The following is a 20752-nucleotide window of genomic DNA, read 5'->3' as shown; positions in this document are numbered from 1 at the left end:
GGAGTCCAGCTGAGGACACAGGCAGGAAACAGAAGGCTGTAGCAGGTATGGAAACCAGCGAAGAGTAGCACAGGGAATCCACAGGAACTGAAGACACTAGTAGTACACAGGAGATGGTAGCGGGTATGGAAACCAGCGATGAGTAGATCAGGAATCAGCAGGAAACTGAAGACACTAGGAGAGCACAGGGAACACCTTCAGAGACTCACAGGGAATGAGACTCCAAGATCAGGCAATGAGGTAATGCACACAGGTGCCTTAAATAGGGAGTTGCCTGATCAACCAATTTGGATTAAAAGCAACAGTCACAAGAGTTCTTGGGAGCTGCGCATGCGCAGTCCATTATGATGGCGGACGGCCGCGGTTTAGGACAGGTGCCGGCAGGAAGGCTAGGGAGCCACGCACCAGCGCAGAGGCACTCACGGTCCGATGAGTGACAACTGCAGATATGTTCTAGACAGCAAATGGGAAATGGCTGAATAGATTTATTGTTAACTGGCTGAAGGCTCTTATTTGGAGATACTGAATTGTCCTCCATATTTGCCATTCGGTTGATTGCAAAGTGTCACTGCTATGTTAGTCCATTTACATATAGCATTATCAATGTTTAATATACTGGAATGCCTACATCATATTGATTTACAACATACGTTCCCAGATAGAAACCCATTTTAGTTTACCCTTCTTTAGACTATGTATCAGACTATTTCATTATTTTTACAAACTGTGATCAAAGGGTTAGCTTTAAAGCATAATTTGGGAAGCCAAGACATATAGGGCCTAAAAAAAGCAAAACATATAAAAGGAGTAACTTTGCACCTGGGCAAAACCATGTTGCATTGGAGGGGGAGATAAATTTAAAATGTGGGAACAGATTTATAGTTGGGATAGGGCATGTCCTAGATCAACTTTAAATTTCAATGTAAAAATAAAGCTATCAAGTATGTTTGTGCTACATGAAAAACAGCCAGTTTGTATCTTATGTGCAGAATAATAAACTAATTTGCACTCCTTGCATTGTAACATGGTTTATCCCAAGAATATTTACTCCTTCTTTGCTTTACTTTGCTTAATGATTTAGGTCCATAGTGGTAATCACTATTTTCCTATCCTTTGTAAATAAACCAGAATGAAAGGACAAGGAATATCTATGAGTCAAATATTTATCTGAATCTGCATATCTGCAGTCACCCTCAATCTTATCTGTGTTAAACTGGCTTATCTAGCTAAAAAAGTATTATGATTTGTTCCATGAAATGCAGGTAAAAAATACCTTTTTGATGAGCATATTATGAAAGAATAAGCTGGTTTTCCAGTTATCTTGTAATGACATCATGTGTCATGTATATGGGACACTCAAGGGACACTAGCAACTAAGGAAGTAGTGAATAAAAATACAGTTATTGTCCGTGCTTATCCTTAACACTGTATATCTGCTTGCATCTAGAAAAATGAAAACATGAGCTATTGGTTCATATTTTAATCAAAACATTTAAGCATGCATCCCCGCGATCAGGTACCTCACTGTATGCATTGTCCTACACATCATAAAAATGCAGTTAATATCAGATGCACTAACCTTCTAAGTATAGCGGCTTACATCTAGCAAGGGCTGGCTTGTGAGCTACACTCAATTAGGCTTATATAGGCATGCTAGACAGCTGCTAAGACAACACAAGGCAATATTTTGAGACAAAATCAGAGCAGAAATAAGCCTGTGCTTAGTTAACCCCATATTATACATGACACCAGCTGTTTGGCAATATAAATGCCATATATGTATATAAAACAAAAAGACAGTTGTTGTTGTTAAAGTTTGTAATTTTGTGTGTATCTAGCAAAATGAAAATATGAGGTATTGGTTCATATTTTGATAAAAATATTTAAGCTTGCATCCCAGCGTTAAAGGTCAAGGTTACTTCATTGTATGCAGGTGCTACACTGACCTATATGCTTCAAACACCATTAAAATGCAGTTAAAATCAAATGCAGGGGATTACATCTAGCAATGGCTAGGTTGTGAGCCACACCCAAAATGGTCTTATATAGGACTATTTTAGTCAATTTTTTTTATAGAAAATCAAAGAACACATAAGCTTGTGTTTGGTAAACCCCATTTTGTACATGGTACTGCTTGGAGATATAAATGTGCTATATGTATACAAAACATAAAGACAATTGTTGTCAGCCCTTGTTCTTAACTCTGCATATCTGTGAAAAATGAAAACATAAAGTATTGGTTCATATTTGGATCAAAACATTTAAGCCTCCATCTCAGCATTAAGGGGCTTATTTCTTCTTTAATGAAGTAGTGGTCAATTATTTTTTCTAGAGGATTTTGCAAACAGTATTGGGCTTGATTTACTAAGCTGCAGGTTTGAAAAAGTGGGGATGTTGCCTATAGCAACCAATCAGATTCTAGCTATCATTTTGTAGAAGGTACTAAATAAATGAAAGCTAGAATCTGATTGGTTGCTATAGGCAACATCCCTACTTTTTCAAACCCGCAGCTTAGTAAATCTAGCCCTATTATCTTTAAAGGACCTGAATTTTCTAAGTCTTTATATGATACTATTATTATTGTGGTTATCTTGCAAAGAGAGTTTTGTTCTTTTTTTTTCCATGAAAAACATAGGAGGAACACTTTTTTGTCCTCAGAAATACTTTGAAATAGATATTTCAGTCTTGGACAACCCGTGACTCTCCAGATATTGTGAGACTACAAGTCCGAGTATACCACACAAGCTATCGGCTAACTGTTGGAAAAGCATGATGGGGCTTTTAGTTTCACAACACCTGGAGAGCCACAGGTTGTCCAGGCCTGTGCTACTGTCTGTAGTAATAAGCTAACTGGCTTATTAAAGAGATGTGTTAGTGTCTACATACATCTGCATGATTTATGTTCCCTTAATATCAGTTCAAACAGCCACAACAAAAGAATACACCTCAGCGCTTCAATAATATTTAATTATCAAAACCAATTAAGGTAATGCGGACGTTAATGTCCTCCATATAGCGCTGTGCATCAGCCCCTCCAGAAAGGTAGTTTCCATTCCTAATTCTGCAAGCTAAGTTGAATATCACCTATAAAGAAGCACATAGGAAACACGCTGTATAATTGCTCTATAATGTAGATGAGCAGTGAAATGCCTCTGTGTGTATGTATATATATATATATATATATATATATATATATATATATAAATGCCTAGTGGCGTGTGTGGAAAAAAAAAACCAAGCTGCAGCGCCACCGGCTGGGCAGAGTTATACACTGACCTATATATTTCTTGAAGGAGAAGTGACAGTTAGGAGTGGTTGATGGTTGCCGGGGGTGACAGTGAGGAGTTTTTAACACCTTAAGTAGCTTGATGAAGAATGTGGCGATGAAGGATGAGGTGATGGAGAAAAATGATGAGGTGGTGACATGTGGACAAAACCACGTTAAAAAAGGGCGCTTGCATTGGGAAGTAACGCTCTTCCCCTGAGGAGGCCTGGGCTAGGCCCAAATGCATGACAAGAACCTTTTTAACACCTAAAGTAGCTAGATTTGATTAGAATGCATGAGTATCATGCACGGGTTTACTTGTGTGTGTGTATATATATATGTATATATATATGTATATATATATGTATATATATATATATATATATATATATATATATATATATATATATATATATATATATATATATATATATATATATATATATATATATATATATATATATATATATAATCACAGTGCAGCACAGTGGCCTAGTGGTTAGCACGTCTGCCTCACAGCACTGGGGTCATGAGTTCGATTCCCGACCATGGCCTTATCTGTGTGGAGTTTGTATGTTCTCCCTGTGTTTGCGTGGGTTTCCTCCGGGTGCTCCGGTTTCCTCCCACACTCCAAAAACATACTGGTAGGGTAATTGGCTGCAATCAAAAAAAAAATTGACCCTAGTCTCTCCCTCTCTGTCTGTCTGTCTCTGTGTGTGAGTGTGTGTCTATAGTAGGGAATTTAGACTGTAAGCTCCAATGGGGCAGGGACTGATGTGAATGAGTTCTCTGTACAGCGCTGCGGAATTAGTGGCGCTATATAAATAAATGATGATGATGATGATGAATATAATCACCTGAAAACGGTGCAAATCCACATGTGTTAAATGAGCTCATAGAGTGATTACACACAATGTTCTCCTAAGGAACAGATCATTTTTGATAATATTTTTGGAGTGTTTATGTAAAAATAGTGCTTACTGTAGCAGTGGATGAGGGGAGGAGGGAGTAGCCACCTCAGCCTGCCCTCTTCCACTGTGTGAGTGCAGTAGTCTGGAAGTGTACTCACATGGGACTCCTCGTAGAGTGAAGCCACATTGCTCTTCTACACAAATAGTTTAATTGAGGTAATAAGTGCTGAACATCCAGAAGCTTATTATTCAGTAATACGACTGCAGATAATAGTCAAAACTACTGATGCGCTTCGTCACAGCTTTGACTTTCTCAAAGATGTAGCAAGTCCATGTTCATTGGTAGATTATAAACTTTCCTTATTTACAGGGCCTACCAATCACAGCTTCCTGTTGGCAAGAGGAAATCATCTGCCTTACTAGTTAATGTTGATCAGAAGAAACTTTGTGATATAAATGTTCACAAGGAAAGGGACACAATACTTCTGGTCAGAGGGTTATTGTACAGTCATTAGCTGACAGGTTTTACCATGCATGACAGTCAAATATTTTCTTATCGGATAACTGCCAATTGTTTCAGGCTAACATTAGGTAATATTACAACTAATTGACTAAAAAACAGTACATATATGGGCCCAAAAAAAACAAACAAACATCCATACCAAAGTTAAGCAGGATTTATCAGATGTTTGTCAGGAGTGTGGGAAAAAGGCAATCCATTGATGACTGATGTAGCTGTGTGTGGCCATTATCTGACTGCATTAATTGTACACCATAGGATATGGCAGCTTGGCCCTTAGACCAGGTTTTTCTGTTCTGACTGCTCAATGCTAGCTGATGACCAGCTGGATGAACCCTTTATGGCCACCTTTGCCAATGGTTTCTTTATTACAAATACGATCAAGACATTTTACCTTGCCAAACAGAATATCTAAATCTTTATTTTTTTAGCTTTAGTACAGCTCCAAGTCATATTTATTTTATTGTTAAGCAGTAGAAAAAAATAATTTTTCAAAGGATAAAGCTAAAGTGCTGAATGAAAGCAAATATAGATAAATTGTAAGCAGGAGGTTTTCCTTGACTAAATTTATGGATGAGCTCTACAAACTGAAAATGAAATCATGCAAAATTGATGCTCATTTTTTTGATTTTCTATCCATCATCTTGTACATCCCTATTCTCTGTTCAATCACTGAAAGTATGCTACTGTTTTGTTAGATTAGTTTTCAATTCTCATGCTGATTTTTTATCACTGCCACAGATAAGCAATGATGTAGAAGGTTAGATTATTTTGATTTCTGCAATGAGATATTAAAAGATGGTTGTCATGAATTCAGTTGTTTTGTTATGTATGGTGATAGTTTAACCTATGTAGTAAACTTTTAACAGTTAGATGCAAGTCCATGTAAAAAAAAAACTTTTCTGTACAGTGCAAAATATATCTGTATTGGGCATAATTTCAACTTGCAATATGATGGGTAAACATAACTTGACTATAATAAGGACATTTACTTAAGTGTAGCAATGCCCTGGAGATTCAAACTATTTTGATTTATTCACATCTCCAGATCCATCTCTTAGAAGGTGTATATTTTGCAAGTATTGGAGGTTTGGCATAAAGAAGTGTGCTGTATCTAACTGCTTCCAATTGGCTGTTTGCATATTGACCCCTCCAACTGACTGGAGTTTCTAAATAAAGCCATACATTGTACCTAAACTATTCTTTCTTATGTATATGACATACATTTGTAATTTACATTGAACAATTACTCCAGAACATTGCTTACAACATGTGAGAGAGCTGTTATTCTATTTGTTCATAGGGGGGAATTCAATTGGGCAATATAACTGGTAGTACGGCTGATTTTTGCTTGCAGCTCTGAGAGCCACAAAGAGAAATCTGCGTTAAAATTACCAGACTATCGGTAAATGTTACTTTCACAAGTAACACGGGCAATTGAATTCCCCCCATAAAATGCAGGAATCTCAGTTACACAAATATATGATCAGCCACCCGCCATGAAAGGCACTTCTGTTAATAGAGTGCACCTAAATCTAAACAATGAGAGTCCATATTCATGGCTTCATGTCTGCTTGTCCCTGCATCTGACGTACAAATAGAGTAACGACTCTGGTTCAATGTACTTATTCACAGCAGTGTGCTGGGGACATATGTCTGTGTATGTCTTTTTTCTGGATAACCCAACCACTTCTAGCACCTGCTATGAACTTATACATTGATTGGGCAGCTACATTTCTGTATTACTGCTTGTGAAATCTGTATGGGATCAGTAGCTGACAGTGAGTGCTGGTCCTGCTGATGCCATTTTGGAGGCTTCTGGGTACCTATGGGTAACTCTTAATTTAAAACACAGAAACAGCCAGATACTGCAGCTGATATTTATCATCATTGCATATTGTTACACCAGTCCTACAGCATGCGCAAGAGATATGCCTCATCCACGTATAATTGTGTAGCAATTACATGATTCTGCTTTTATTGTAATCAAACTACTCTGTCTCTCCAGATGTAAGGAGACGCAAATTAAAAATATGCAAAAAAAATATTTGCAGTTGAATGCATTTTAGCCACCTATGCTACACAGAAATGCATATCTTACACAAAATATAGACAAACAGCCCCAATGAGTACTCTCCTATGTCTGTTCGTATGCCCTCGTCTATGATGTCCATCACTATTCCTGGTTATTGGTGATCTTGAAAGTCTCCCATCAATACCAGTGTGGCTAGCCACTGTCTGATCAGGTAGGTCAGCTTCCCAATTCTCCAGTCTCTTTACATGTAAGCTATTTAGACACAACAAAGACCGATCTAAGGAGTATTGGGGAAGCTTTAGACTAGGGGACCTAGTGATATTATACCTCCCGTCTATGAAACTTACTCCCCGTAACTCAAGGACCTCAGAGATGTTTAATGGGAATGGTACTAGTCCTAAATTATGTTGTCCCTGAGGCACATGAAAGCACACCCAGCACTCGGTTTGGTCTAAGACCTTACCCACTAGGGAGGGATAATCTTCTAAAGGATGCCCACCCAAATCCAGATTACTATTGGACTGGCATTGCTGGATGCACTTATCTAATCTGTCAGTGTGTTGTGTTCTCTCTAACCTCCCTATAACACTTGATATGTATGCAAATCATATAGAGCTGTTCTGGCTCGTTATTGGTAGCTTACCTCTATGTTATGAAGCTGAGCAACTGTATCTTTGGTCTGTTTGTGGATGGGAGACCTTAGGGCACAAAAGTCAATATGTGTTCTCACAAAATATGTTTTGTTCACTTTTTGACACAACTCAAGATTTTTACATCTTACATTTAAATTTTGAAAATGCATGCTCAGTGCAAATTTGCATTTTTTAGCTGTGCATATGTCCCATTCTATTATTATTATTGCATAAAGTGCTTAGATCATTGTTACCGTGTCAGGAGTTATATTATCTAATAGTTTCAGAACATTACTTCCCTCTTTTTCCTTTGCTCCTTGAGTTAGTTATTTGTATTTTATAGATTAGACTTATGGTGCGCCAATCAGAATTATTTTGTGTTTTATTTTTGCACTTTGGGATACGTCCCACTTTGCATCAGTCCCAGGGTATGCAATAGTGTCAAACATGATATGTGCAAGATTTACGCTATGTAATTTCTCATGTCTTTATTATTGTTATAAAAATTACATTACATACTAACATGTATTTTGTGCAATGGAAAATGTTAAATATGTGTCAATTTGTTTACAATTTGTATTTTTCTACCCCACAATTATTTGCTACAGTATGAAAAAAATGCAGTATCACTGACTTCCTTTGTTTATTTCTATTTTTACAAAATGTTTCAGATTATTCATTGTTGTTTTGCTATTCAATGGTGATACATTTTATAGTCTCTACAATGACATTAATACATTATACATTAATACAAATTTACATTATTTTTATTATATTATATGAATTTTTCAATAACGAGCTATTATAATACTGTACTACACTGTCAGGCTTACTATATAGAGAATATGTGTCATATGCATAACAAAGGCACAGCTGTACAGTAGGCATTCAAATTACTATACAGTTAAGTATAGTAAAGTGTCTGCTTTCAAGATATGACTCCTGCTTGTCCCTCTTATTTAGTGGGAAGCAGATTCAGCCTATAGCATTGGTGTCGGTTACTTGATTATAAGTACTTAATAATAGATACAGTAGAAGCACAGATGAATAACTAGTGATGAAGAATGTAGCAAATAAGTGTAATATAACATTCTGGAAACCATACCTTGCCAAAGGCACAGTCAAAAAGTCAATACAAAACAAAATTTTTGAGAGTGTCATTTAATGTATCTATGTATGTGTATATATATATATATATATATATGTATGTATGTGTGTATATATATATATATATATATATATATATATATGTGTATGTGTGTGTATATATGTATGTATATATATATATATATATATATATATATATATATATATATATATATTTAAGGCATGACCACACAACACATATGCTATACTACAAGTGGAACAACTGGTTTGCAAACACCATCCCTGCAAATTTGTAGTTTGCAAGTTTAGTATGCAAGTATAAGAAATTCCTTTAGAATCAGTTTGGGTTTAACAAATTCAAGGAATGGCCAAATAACAAATATTATATTCTACATGTGATCCAAATGGGTTTGGCAAATTTTTTTTGCTAATTTATTTTTTTGATAAGCAACTATAAATATTGCTTTGAATGGTACTAGATATTTAGCTAATAGTAGAATCTTGTAACAAAGGCACAAATTTAGATATAGCTGTGTCATCTGTTATATACTTACAATCAGAAAAATTATACATCACACAATTGTTTAAAATTGCATAATTAATTAATTATTTAATTGATTCAATCATTAATTGATTTAACAACTGCACTAAATGTGAACCCATTAGCTTGCTATTATCAAAAAAAGTTTCATTTGCATTCAATGCCATCTCATAGCACCAGTAGAAGATGCTGTATCTTTTCAATACCTGCCGTCCTACTATAAATTTGGTGTTGCTATTTCTGTCTGTTTAATTTGCATCCATTGCCATTTTCTACTACTACTACAACTACTACTACTACTACTACTACAACTACTACACTACTACAACAACTACTACTACTACTACTACTACTACTACTAATACTATTACCACTAGGAAGTGCTGGGCTTTGTCTACCTATATGATTTTTGTAAACCCTCATCCTATTACCTATATGGGACATCTCTTCCTGTATGTTTCATTTTCATCCATTGCCATTTCCTAGTACTAGGGGATGTTGGCTTTTATTAAATAGACGAAACCAAATCAAAACAAAAACAATCTTGATACATATCAGGAACAGAGAAAAATTGTTTCCCATTGAACACCCTTTTACTTATGGGTGTAGGTTACATTTCAGCAAGTCAATGCGACTTTTGGCCAATGTAGCTCACATCATTGCCAATTGTGAAGTCATTATAAATAGACTGTAAGCGTTTATATGATAACCAAAAACAGCTTAAAATTATCTGATTTTTTTTGAGGTGCTCATCTTTAATTATGATACTAGTTTGCTGTACATGTGACGTGATATTTTTTGAAATTTCAACCTATAATAATTATAAAATATTTAGGTATTCAGATATACTTATTTTAAGTGTTAGGAGAAGCAGAGCAGCAATGCTGTTATTAAAAATAGAAAAAGAATCCTTTATTAGATATCCATCTTGTAATGAATCTTAAAACATAAGATTTTTTTTCATAGCTCCCAAACTGCTCTGCTGCATACATTTTTAAAGATGTAATACTGCAGTATCCTGTACGGATTTAAAAAGTATGTATAGTTTAATTAAATAAAAACTGGCTGTTCATAAAAAAAAAACCACTGTGAATTTAACAGAACAGTTAGTCTGAAGAAATTAAATTTTCACAAGTTTTCAGATATTGCGACTATGCCATTTATGCACTGTACCAGTTAAAAATATTATCAGGTCATGTTGATAGAGGTCAGCTGCCCAAACAGTTGATGCGACAGTGTAAGTAATAATTCTTCTTGATGGCACTGCAACTTTGATAGTCATATGGATAAAAGGTTAAGAATTCTTTCAGAGCAGGATTCATTACAGCTAGTATTGGCTGAAAACAAGAGATATCTTCTGTCTTCAGGCTATATAACAAAAGCTCCTCACAGTTTGATTGGAAGGTGTTGTATAAAATTTATTTGCAGGATTTATCAAGACAGATGATTCACATATTTTTTCCAATGTAACTGTAGTTGGCTCTATTTTGTGTGTGATTCATCACTTGAAATAACAAAGTCATTAGTTATATTAGTATTCTTGGTAACTGCAGGAAGAGATTGGTTGTTATGTAAAAGTGTGGCTGACAGTTATCTAAAAATAGGATTATTTATTGCAGTTCTGATAGATGACAACTCATCCTTTCTGTTGCAGAGAAATGTTGCTGCATGTTATTCAAAATTAAGCTTATATTTTAGTTACTGTAATAAATCGGTATGCTACAAACTAATGATGCACCGTTTATCATCTATATTACAGTTTATTGTTTATCTATCATGCAAAGTATGTGGATAATGTTCTTTGCAAAATCTCATTTCAGGTATTTAGATTTTAAGGATATAGTGTTACCTATTGAATTCTGCCTTTCTTTATCTGGCAGTGCCTGTACAAGCATAGGAACAGCTTCATAGATTCAATTTCAGATGTATATTTAATTTCAACTTTTTCAATGATTTATCCAGCTGATTGGCCATCATCATAAAATAAAATGGTAAGCAGATATTTATTTGTTTAATTTGCAAAGATTGAGTAATTATTAAATTGATTGGTTTATGCTCATTTCACACAAAAAACAGGTCACCTATTCCTTTACACTTTAATGTGTTTTTCTATTTTAAGTCTTCCAAACACACATCATCACATGACCCAATATTGAAAAACGTAAAATCAAAACAAGATAAACCCCACCAATTATCTGCAAAGCTCCACCCATAATTCATCCAAATCCCATTATGATACAGACAATAATACATTTTTCAGTACAGCTACATCCCATACACATACACTTTGACCATATACCGATCCGCCACAATATTAAAACCACTGACAAGTGGAGTGAATAACATTGATTATCTTATTACAATAGCACCTGTCAAGGAGTGGGATATATTTGGCAGCAAGTGAGCAGTCAGTTCTGGAAGTTGATGTGTTGGAAGCAGGAAAAATTGGCAAGTGTTAGGGGCTGAGCGACTTTGGCAAGGGCCAAATTGTGATGGCCTGATGACTGTGTTAGAGCATCTCCAAAACGGCAGATCTTGTGGGGTGTTCTGGGATGTAGTGGTTAGTACTTGCCAAAAGTGGTCCAAGGAAATACTACCATTGCAACGGCAGTATGGTCATGGGTGTCCAAGGCTCACTGATGCACGTGGGGAGTGAAGGCAGAAGAGCTATTGAAGCACAAATTGCTGAAAAGGTTAATGCTGGCTGTGATAGAAAGTTAAAAACACATGAATGTATGTATTAATGTTATTTGTCAGCATTGAACATATGCAGAACCAACGGAGCTTTTTTCAGTTATAAATGATATGTAAGATACAAAGAGTGTTAGTATGTTATCCTTTCAGAGAGACATCGGGGGGTTCATTACCCAGGAATTTGTGCATATGCAATATATACAATGTACACTACTAGAGGTGGATATTAAATGGTGAGACCATGTTAAGTTGCTTGTAAATATTAGCCCACATGTGGACGAATAGCAGGAAAAGGTATGCTGACAAATAACCTTAATTGTCTTTCACTATATTTCTGCCATTTGCTATCTTTCTCCTATTGAACACTCAGGGCCTTATTAACTAAGGAAAATAAAGCAAAAAAATGAGAAACTGTTCACAAAACCATGCTGCATTGTAGCGGGAGCTGAATTTAAAATAGGGCATGTCCTAGATCAACTTTAAATTTCAGTGTAAACATAGAGCTATCAAATACTTGTGTGCTATATGAAAAAAACAGACAGTATTAAACTTATGTGCAAAATAAAAAAGCTCATTTGCACTCCTTGCATTGTAATTAGAGATGCTCAGGCTCGGTTTTCTGAAAACCGTGCCCCCCAAACATATCCGATCAGAGTACCGAGCTTACCCGGCTTGGTAGTTTCGCGGACCCTAGGAAATGAAAACAAGGCAAATCGTCAATATCGCGTTGTCGGATCTCGCGAGTTTTGGATACTATAAATACCACCCTTCATGGAAATCCTGTGCCATTGCACAGAGAGACACAGAAGGGGTAGCAGGGTTGTTGGTAGTCTCCAGTGCAGTTGGGCATAGAACAGAAACAGAAAGAGGAGGGGTGCCAGTTTTCTTCAAAGTCTCCACTGACATTCTACAGGGTTATAGTTCACACAGAAACAGGAAAGGTGGCAGTTTACAGTGCTGAAAGACAAATTATAGGGCTGATAGTATTCTTCAAAGGAAACAGGAGAGGTGCAGGGTTGAGTGCTAAAACAGAAACTCTAATAATAGGGCTGGCAGTGTTGTAGTGACATTCTACTGTGCCACAGCTCACCCAGTGTCACACTCCATTCCCCGGTTACCTCCACCCATGCCTCTAAACACTGACTTCACTTTAAATCTTGGTTCCTAGTGCAGAATATTTTTCATGGTCTGCATCTGTAATCACTTCACCTGTGTGTTGGTCAGTTCTGCCAATGGTCTGCCTCCCTTTATGTGGTCCCTGCTTTCACCTTCTCATTGCCGGTTCCTCGAGTCATACCTGTTTGATTCTGATGCCTCCCTCGTGATGTCTATTCTGTGGAAGCTGTGCTTCACCGCTGCTACATGTTTGGACTTTATCAATCTCTGCATACTTGTTCCACTGTTCGTGGTGAACGCTATGATCTACACCTGTTACCTACACGACCTGCATTGCTGACTACTGCTAACCTGTTCTACAATCTGTGAAAAACTGTGTTTCATCGTGGCTGTGTATGTCTGAACTTTGCTGATTTCAGTGCCTTAATTCTACTACTTGTGATATTGCTGTGATCATCGCTCACTATCTATGTTATTGCATTGTGTTCAACTGTCGGCTAGTATAACATTTTAGTGGTGATCTGAGGTCATCTTCTGCATATCAAGATTCTTTAGATCTACTCATCTTCAGTGATTCCCATTGAACTGTGCATTGCGTTTCACCCATTGGTGGTACTTGTTGTGACTTTGATCATTGCATGTGTAGTCTGTATTAATGAACGTTGCCAACGGTTACTTCTCTTGCATATTTTTGTGATCATCATTTGCAATTAAGAAACAGGGGTAGCAGAGTTCTTGTCACTCTCCAGTCTTCAGTCACATTGTTCTCGTCACCCTCCAATCTCAGTCATGATGCTAATTCCTCTACGTCATTTGCTAAAGCCTATGTTCAAGTGCATAGTGGTTTTAAGTCAGGGAAACAAATATGTACAAAAAAAAAGCTTGTACCTTTTAAAGAAAAAAACAGCGCTCTAATAAAGATGAAAGTTTACTGTAAAAAAACATAATATTGCCAACATGCCATTCTACTCCAAATATTAACAAGCATACCAGCATCAGCTAGCTCCATTCTCTCAGCTAGATCCCAGCACCTGCAATCTACACTGTGATCATCCTCACTCTCATCAGTCTGTACATCATCCTCACACAATACTAATTAATCTCCGCTGGAATCCACCATTGCAGTCTCTGTACTTTGATGTAATTGCCGGTATTGGCTTTCTACGCGGAATTTGTAGTTAACTTTCTGTCACGATTTTTGGGCAATTCTTTTAGACAAGACGAACAAAGGTCAAAATGTTGTACTGACTCATCTGCATCACCACTGGGTGTTTTGGTAAAGCTAAGTTTTTTCCTAGCAGCAGTTGCCAAAGAAACTGAGGGAGAAAAAGTCATCGTGTCATGTACCACTTGAGTTGTCAGAGGTCCTTCTAGCAACCAAGCTTGCCATAATTAAGGCAACCAGGGCAGTCCATAATTTGTATACACGATCCGGACCATTCAGAGATGTTATTTTCTTAATGCATAAGCTACACCTGTGTGGACGCCATTGCATTCAATATGCTTGGTGTCCATGACAAGGTGTTTCAATTTTTTGTCCCCTACCTGTAGGACTTCACACAATTGAAAAAATATATAAAGGAGTGAATTAATTTGACATTCATAGATGCAGATTTTCTGATTGATGGTTGGCACCTCTTACCTGTCTAGCCTCCAACAGGTTCAATAGGTGCATACAAATATTTATAGAAATGTAACATTGATATATATTCCATTCTTTTCTTTTTCGTGATATAGTACAATGCAAATTAGTAAAAGATGCCATAGCCATTAATGTGTATGTTCCTCTTATGCACAGCTACATTTCAGAAGTCAGGTAAAAGTTGTTTTTAGAAGAATCACTGATGTTAGCTGTGTGTTATTTCTTACAAGCCAAGTTATACATTGAACCTATGGCTAAGGTAGGCTATATTTAGTATCATGATGCGTTCAGCTCAAAAACAGTAACATTTAAACCAGGTGCATATCATATAATTACAAGTGGGTTTTACTTACATCCTACAATACAGTAAAGATAGCTTAGAAATGTGGCTTGACATTGTTAGAAGTCAATGTTAAAGTTGTATTACCCTACTTGTAAACAATACCGTGATATAATGAAGTCATATAGACAAAAGAATATATTGTCTTGACCTTTATTAATAAATATAAAAATCCCATGTTCCATATAAACCATAATTAAATACAAACACAAATAAAAAAACATATTCAATTAAATACAAAGTTGTGTTGTTTCCCCTTTTAAAAAGCAAATGAGAATCTTCTATCCTACAGTAGTCCAAATGGAAATGTCAATTAAGTAATGCAAATAGACAGCCGCAACTTCAATGCCATAATATCGACACAAGTTCTTTCAACTGGAGGGGATCAGCAAATCAGGAGTGGCTAGCTACTGCTGCTTATAGACAACATCATCATCATCTATGTGTATTGCTGCAACAGCCATCCAGCATCTGCAAGAAATATGGCTCCTAAAAAGTGGATGCATTCATGCATAATTGTGTTGCAATTATGTGAACATGCCCTTGCTGTACTCAGCCTACACTGCCTTGCCTCTGAATGCATCTCCTTCCACCATTCTAGACGTGAGTAGATACACGTCAACGATACCCAAAAGTATGTGTACTCACTTTTGATGGTCTTACGCAGTACAGAAATGTGTGTCTTATGGTAAAAAGACAGACTAACTCTAGATGAACCCATAATTTACTATTATTTAGAGATTTTTACACAAACATTATTATTATTCAGCACAGGAAGTAGCGATTTGCTAGCCCTACTCTACATGCTTCAGGGAAATAGTTATAGTTTATCTGCATAATATAATATATCATAGGCCCGAAAGTAAATGACAATACAATGCAATATTAATTAACAAAGCAGACATAATGGCTATATTTTATAGAATCCGACTTATTTAACGCAATAGAAATTGAAAATAAGAAATGCAAAATAAACAGTATATAGTGAATCGAGGATATAGTCATCCAGAAAAATAAGCCATATATAAAAATAATCTAAAAAGTGCTATATTTTGCGACAAACTCAGACTGAAAAAAATCTGCAGGTAAAATTACATTGGACTTATGGTAACCATTTCATTACTATAATCAATAATTTAAAATATTGTATCAATAATTAAATTAATAGGTAGTCACCAACATACAAAGTCTCAAAAGTTATAGGTGTATAAAATAATCTCAAAGAGCAATATTGTATGGCAGGAGATAAATGTGTTTTTGATTGGTGAATTTCTGCAATTATCCACCAATCAGAGTACAGGAAACTTCCAGGAGACCGTTGAGCATGTGAATAGACAGTGAGGGACCCCAGGAGGTATAAATAATTTAATTTGGTTGAACTTCAATCCCATAACAATATCAGTGTTAGCTGTGCGAGAACCTATGACTTCTAATAAACAAGTTTTATTAGCAGGATTAAGGTACGATACATGCCATTTGGTTATGTCTAGGATATACTTAAAGCATTGGTGTGTTGGAACAAAAATATCTCCTCAATGGATTACGTGAGGATGGCAATATAGACTGTGAATTTGCCAATAGAATGCTCAATGTATTATCAATGTGTCACTAGAATGCTGTCTGTATTTGGTAGATACTAAAATACACTGTATTGTACACATATTAGATATACTCTGTGTCACTAGAATGTTCTCAGGATTGTAAATTGGTGACTAGAATGTTCTGTGTATCATATATTATTATTATTATTATTATTATTATTATTATTACCATTTATTTATATAGCACCACTAATTCCGCAGCGCTGTACAGAGAACTCACTCACCTGAGTCCCTGCCCCATTGGGGCTTACAGTCTAATTCCCTAACGCACACACACAGACGCAGACAGAGACAGAGACAGACAGACACACAGACTAGGGTCAATTTTTTAGCAGCCAATTGACCTACCAGTATGTTTTTGGAGTGTGGGAGGAAACTGCAGCATCCAGAGGAAACCCACACAAAAACGGGGAGAATATACAAACTCCTCACAGATAGAACCATGGTCGGGAATTGAACTCATGACCCCAGTGCTGTAAGGTAGAAGTGCTAACCACTTAGCCACCATGCTGCCCCCGTTATTAGTCACTAGAATGCTCCCTGTATTGTATTGGTGTTACTAAAATACTATTTGCAATGTATATGTGTCATTGTAATGCTATGTGTATAGTATATATGTCATCATAATGCTCTCTGTATTGTATGAAAGTCACTAGAAACTTTTCTGTATTGTATAGTGGTCACAAAAATGTTCTCTGAATTGTATAGAGATCATTAGAATTATTCTCAGCTTTGAATACTTATCAAATTGGGTCTGGTATGTGTTGTATTTGATTACAGTTCTTTGACATAACAGTTTTTCATATATTCATCGGCTATATAAACCACACCCACATTAGACAAAGCATTCCTGCAGGGTTTTTGCCATGCCCATCTTTCTGTTGTGGTGCTTTGGTAAAAAAAAAGTCTGGGCTACCAGCCACTTCCTGGTGGCACTTAAGCAATTCTTATAGAGCTTTTCACTTGAATGCTTTCCAGCTACATGGCTCTTTGTGGATTTAGGGTGATACATAGGTGTAGCATAGGCATGTCTATAATCGTCATTAGCTGAAACATTTCAAAAATATTCTGCCTTCTTTTCCAACGGTAGGTGATATCATGAGAGCAGTAAACTTTTATACAGTGCTTACGAACCACATTGGCAATCAGTTCAACATAAAATGTGATTTAGAATACCAAACATACAGTATATAATGCAATATAGAGGAAAAGATATATAATGAAATTAATATAAATCAAATATAAAATACAAAATTACTATCCCCAGTGATCACTATGAAATGTGAAAAAGAATCAGGAATCGTATCCCTGTAGTCAAATTCAAACCACTAGAATACTTAATAAAATTTAAATTTAAATTAATTAAATATTCAAAAGGGGTGATATCAATATAAATCCGAAAGTGATAAAAGTATAAATCAATAAAGGTCCATTTGGTATCTAAACCATACCATATTAAAATAACAAACCCCCAAAAATAGATATATTATTTAGTCAACTATAATAAGATATGAAATGAAAATGTCACAAAAACATTCTAAACATGAGCATAATAATGTGATCCAACACACCAAATAGAAGAGGGTATGTTTATAAATGCTGGACCTTCCTCATGGCACCCAATATTTACAAATGATATAAAAAAGTTTATAATGAAGGGGCTTTAGGGATAATGATCCCTGGGGCAGGAGGTTGGACAATCCATATAAAGCATAGGGTGTCATACAACTTAAATCAGAGGAATCAAGATGTTAAGGAACTTAAAAAGTTCAATCACAGCATTATTTGCAAGGTCTCTAAATTCAAGATTCATTCTGATTGTTTTTATAATCTTTTTGATATAGTTGTTCTTGATATTATTTATTTTTAATGAAGCACACACATATATTACTTAGCTCTTTGCAAAATGGAAACATTAACATATTGTACATATACTTACAAACTTACATTTAAAAACTGGCACAAAAAGGTAAAGGTAAAGCATGTGAAAGCTTATAATCTTAAAAGTATACAAAATGTATAATTGTAACAATCCTGTACAGGTTTGCTACTTTTCCTATATGCTCTGTTCTCCTGTGGATCACATGACTCGGCCTCAGGGCGGGTCATTCAAACCTGCTCTATTTAAACTCAGCACTGACACCTACTCACTGTCAATGCAACTTGTTTGCTACCCTGACTTCATGGACCCTTGTGTATCCTGACACTGTGTCTTCCTTGTGAAAGAATTCCATTTCTTTAACCAAGTGCTGGAGCACTTCTCCTGGGACTTCCTTGCTGCAAGTATCTTCATGTGCATATTACAAGACTCTGTTTACTCTCAAGTGTGCCTCTACTGTGATACACAGACTCTCATTTCCTTCAACACTGCTGTATAAGAACCTTTGTCATACCTAACAGGCTGGTTCACTTACACTGCTAATTCCTGGACTCTGTGGTGTATAGACATTACCTTGCACCTCTGTGTAGTGGCATCTACTAATTACTGAACCCTGTGGTATCCTGGACATTGGTTATTGCTACCTTCACTGTGGTGAACAGGGTCGCTGACTATTCTCATCTTTGCTGTGGTTATTGTAGCTGATATCATCTGTGCTGTGAACAAGACTGCTGTTGTGTATATCAGCTTGCCACGCTCCGCCGCAGCTAATTGACACCTGCATTGTATCACTGTCTCTGCTACAGTCATGGCTACGCTCCGCCGTAGCTAATTACCAACCCTCCTGTGTGCTTAACCTTGCCGGATTCTCCATCTCTGCACTGTGAGATATCATGTCTCCCTGCATTGCTGTATGTGGTGTTCCGCTCTAGATTCCTCTATGCCTCAGTCCCAGTACTATGCCTTCCCGTATATTGATGCTTGCATTGCTATATGTTCTCCCTGTGATTTGCTGCACTTGTCGCTGCTTCCATTAATCTAACCAGTCTCGTTATTTCTGTATTATGTACGTTACTAATACATCCACGTATTAGCTGTAACATCTATACATATTTATACTTCTCCATTATATGTGATATCTGTATTATACATCCGCAGACTATACTTCATTCCTGTCATCTTTTCATATTTATATATATATATGTTTATTATCTACTCATTGAAGTATTGAAGAAGCATCATTCGTGTTTTGCCTCCTTATTCTGGAAACTCTAGTTAATACTCAGCACCAGGTCATGTACAGGCCTGCTCTGACTAATCAGGCCTGTATCAAACCAGATTCGTAACAATAATATATGACGATCAGTTATAGCAAATGATGTAATATAGGTTTACAGAGTATTAATGTATAAGGACAATATGCCTCTGTAAAAAGCGAGTTTCAGGGCTGAGTTTTAAGGATGTGAAATTAAGGGATTTCACCATTCAAATGATGATCTTTGGCTGTGGTTTGTTTAGCAGATTTATGGACAGGGGAGGGCTGGCAAACTTCAGCCCGGGGGGCAAGACTCGACTAAGTAGCCTATTTTAAAGGAAACAAATGCAGGTGGCCCAGTGACCCAGCCCAAGCTAGCCCATTATTGGACCGGCCAGGGTGGCAGATGCCCCCCTGCCACCCAGCCCAGCCTGCCCCTGTTTATGGAAAAGCTAGATATTTTTCAAATGCCAATCCAGATCACTTCTATTTAATTTTCATGATACAGTAATTTTTTTATATTACAAATCATATTTTTATTAAAATGTGTTCCCTTCTAAATCCTCAAACAAATATGTTTAAGTATGTTTACAGTGATCATAGTCCCACTACTTCTGCAGACTCTCATTTCTTCCAGGTCCTGATTGTATGCTATTAATGTTTCAAGATTTTAGGGAGTGTCTGCATTCTGCTTCCTATGACATCTAGGAATTATTTTAATGTACTATAATGTGATAGTAAATTAGAGTATAATATATATTGCAATGTGCAATCACAGTACAGCAGACTTATAACCTAGTTACGCCTAGCAATCCTTAACTAGGGTGCTCCATATAATGTTGTAATAATAAAGGTTTACAGCTGCGACATGAAAATGGTTCAATGGGAATATTACGTATAGACATATCTACCTTTATTGCAGCATTTTGCTAACATTCCTCAAATTTAGATCAATCTCTTACATTTTTCATTGAAGAACAGTTGTAATTTTTAATTTGTTGTTGCATTCTGTAAAATTAAAAATGACAAGCATGCAAGAGGAATGGCTATTATCTTAGACCGCTTTCCAGCCCTTCCCATACCCTTCAAATACACAGGCAATGCTGTGTGCACTGCTGTTATGTACATATCACTTTCTCTTCAGGAGCTGTGAATGAGTGTGCCAAGGTAAAGCGAGACATACCTCCCAACTCTCCTTGCAGTTGGGGCAAATT

Source organism: Mixophyes fleayi, chromosome 2, assembly GCF_038048845.1.
Source record: "Mixophyes fleayi isolate aMixFle1 chromosome 2, aMixFle1.hap1, whole genome shotgun sequence".
Taxonomy (NCBI): domain Eukaryota; kingdom Metazoa; phylum Chordata; class Amphibia; order Anura; family Limnodynastidae; genus Mixophyes; species Mixophyes fleayi.
This window is presented reverse-complemented; position numbering follows the sequence as displayed.